This window comes from Triticum aestivum, chromosome 7B (genome assembly GCF_018294505.1).
Source record: "Triticum aestivum cultivar Chinese Spring chromosome 7B, IWGSC CS RefSeq v2.1, whole genome shotgun sequence".
Taxonomy (NCBI): Eukaryota; Viridiplantae; Streptophyta; class Magnoliopsida; order Poales; family Poaceae; genus Triticum; species Triticum aestivum.
In genome coordinates this window covers 533,178,609-533,182,065 of record NC_057813.1, presented here as the reverse complement: position 1 = coordinate 533,182,065, position 3,457 = coordinate 533,178,609, and positions in this window count along the sequence as shown.

Sequence of the window (3,457 nt, the reverse complement as noted above, 5' to 3'; positions counted from 1 at the left end):
ACACAAACAAATAAGAACCTTGCAACCAACGCGATAAAGGGGTTGTCAATCCCTTCACGGCCACTTGCAAAAGTGAGATCTGATAGAGATAATAAATATTTTTGGTATTTTTATGATATAGATTGGAAAGTAAAGATTGCAAAATAAAATAGATCGGAAACTTATATGATGGAAAATAGACCCGGGGGGCATAGGTTTCACTAGTGACTTCTCTCAAGAAAGCATAAGTAGTACGGTGGGCGAACAAATTACTGTCGAGCAATTGATAGAAAAGTGCATAGTTATGAGAATATCTAGGCATGATCATGTATATAGGCATCACGTCCGCGACAAGTAGATCGAAACGATTCTACATCTACTACTATTACTCCACACATCGACCGCTATCCAGCATGCATCTAGAGTATTAAGTTCATAAGAACAGAGTAACGCATTAGGCAAGATGACATGATGTAGAGGGATAAACTCAAGCAATATGATATAAACCCCATCTTTTTATCCTCGATGGCAACAATACAATACACGCCTTGCTGCCCCTGCTGTCACTGGGAAAGGACACCGCAAGATTGAACCCAAAGCTAAGCACTTCTCCCATTGCAAGAAAGATCAGTCTAGTAGGACAAACCAAACTGATAATTCGAATAGACTTGCAAAGATAACAAATCATACATAAAAGAATTCAGAGGAGATTCAAATATTGTTCATAGATAATCTTGATCATTGTGTCTACTATGCAACCTTCTTCTTGTAGACGTTGTTGGGCCTCCAAGTGCAAATGTTTGTAGGACAGCAGCAAATTTCCCTCAAGTGGATGACCTAAGGTTTATCAATCTGTGGGAGGCGTAGGATGAATGTAGTCTCTCTCAAACAACCCTGCAACCAAATAACAAAGAGTCTCTTGTGTCCCCAACACACCCAATACAATGGTAAATTGTATAGGTGCACTAGTTTGGCGCCGAGATGGTGATACAAGTGCAATATGGATGATAGATATAGGTTTTTGTGATCTGAAATTATAAAAACAGCAAGGTAACTAACGATAAAAGTGAGCACAAACGGTATTGCAATGCTAGGAAACAAGGCCTAAGGTTCATACTTTCACTAGTGCAAGTTCTCTAAACAACAATAACATAGTTAGATCATATAACAATCCCTCAACATGCAACAAGAGTCACTCCAAAGTCACTAATAGCGGAGAACAAACGAAGAGATTATTGTAGGGTACGAAACCACCTCAAAGTTATCCTTTCTTATCGATCTATTCAAGAGTCCATAGTAAAATAACACAAAGCTATTCTTTCCGTTCGATCTATCATAGAGTTCGTACTAGAATAACACCTTAAGACACAAATCAACCAAAACCCTAATGTCACCTAGATACTCCAATGTCACCTCAAGTATCCGTGGGCATGATTATACGATATGCATCACACAATCTCAGATTCATCTATTCAACCAACACAAAGTACTTCAAAGAGTGCCCCAAAGTTTCTACCGAAGAGTCAAGACTAAAACGTGTGCCAACCCCTATGCAAAAGTTCACAAGGATGGAACTCACAAGTTGATCACCAAAACATACATCAAGTGGATCACGTGAATATCCCATTGGCACCACACATAAGCACATGTAAGACATACATCAAGTGTTCTCAAATCCTTAAAGACTCAATCCGATAAGATAACTTCAAAGGGAAAACTCAATCCATTACAAGAGAGTAGAGGGGGAGAAACATCATAAGATACAACTATAATAGCAAAGCTCGCGATACATCAAGATCGTGCCAAATCAAGAACACAAGAGAGAGAGAGAGAGAGAGAGAGAGAGATCAAACACATAGCTACTGGTACATACCCTCAGCCCCGAGGGTGAATTACTCCCTCCTCATCATGGAGAGCGCCGGGATGATGAAGATGTCCACCAGTGAGGGATCCCCTCTCCAATAGGGTGCCGGAACGGGCTCCCGAGAGGTTTTTGGTGGCTACAGAGGCTTGCGGCAGCGGAACTCCCGATCTATTGTGCTCCTGGATGTTTTCGGGATATATGGACATATATAGGCGAAAGAAGTCGGCCAGGGGAGCCACGAGGGGCCCACAAGGGTGGGGGCGCGCCCAGGGGGTAGGGCGCGCCCTGGACCCTTGTGGCCACCTCGAAGCTTCCCTGACGTCTACTCCAAGTCTCCTGGATTGCTTCCGTTCCAAAAATAACTCTCCCGAAGGTTTCATTCCGTTTGTGCTCCGTTTGATATTCCTTTTCTTCGAAACACTGAAATAGGCAAAAAATAGCAATATGGGCTGGGCCTTCGGTTAATAGGTTAGTCCCAAAAATAATATAAAAGTGTATAATAAAGCCCATTAAACATCCAAAATAGGTAATATAATAGCATGGAACAATCAAAAATTATAGATACGTTGGAGACGTATCAAGCATCCCCAAGCTTAATTCCTGCTCGTCCTCGAGTAGGTAAATGATAAAAACAAAATAATTGATGTGGAATGCTACCTAGCATATTTCTCAATGTAATTTTCTTTATTGTGGCATGAATGTTCAGATCCAAATGATTCAAAATAAAAGTTCATATTGACATAAAAATAGTAATACTTCAAGCATACTAACAAGTAATCATATCTTATCAAAATACATAGCCAAAGAAAGCTTATCCCTACCAAATCATATAGTTAGGCTATGCTTCATTTTCTTCACACAAAATACTCCCATCATGCACAACCCCGGTTTCAGCCAAGCAATTGGTTCATAATTTTTAACGCGCTTCAGCTTTTTTCAACTCTCACGCAATATAAGCCATGGATATAGCACTATGGGTGGAATAGAATATGATGATGGAGGTTGTGTGGAGAAGACAAAAAAAGGAGAAAGTCTCATATTGACGAGGCTAATCAACGGGCTATGGAGATGCCCACCGATTGATGTCAACATGAGGAGTAGGGATTGCCATACAACGGATGCACTAGAGCTATAAATGTATGAAAGCTCAACAAAAGAAACTAAGTGGGTGTGCATCCAACTTGCTTGCTCACGAAGACCTAGGGCATTTTGAGGAAGCCCATCATTGGAATATACAAGCCAAGTTCTATAATCAAAAATTCCCACTAGTATATGAAAGTGACAACATAGGAGACTCTCTATCATGAAGATCATGGTGCTACTTTGAAGCACAAGTGTGGAAAAAGGATAGTAACATTGTCCCTTCTCTCTTTTTCTCTCATTTGTTTATTTTTATTTTGGTGGGCTTCTTTGGCCTCTTTTTTATTTGGGCTTCTTTGGCCTTTTTTATTTTTCATAAAGTCCGGAGTCTCATCCCGACTTGTGGGGGAATCATAGTCTCCATCATCCTTTCCTCACTTGGGACGATGCTCTAATAATGAAGATCATCACACTTTTATTTACTTTACAACTCAAGAATTACAACTCAATACTTAGCACAAAATATGCACTACA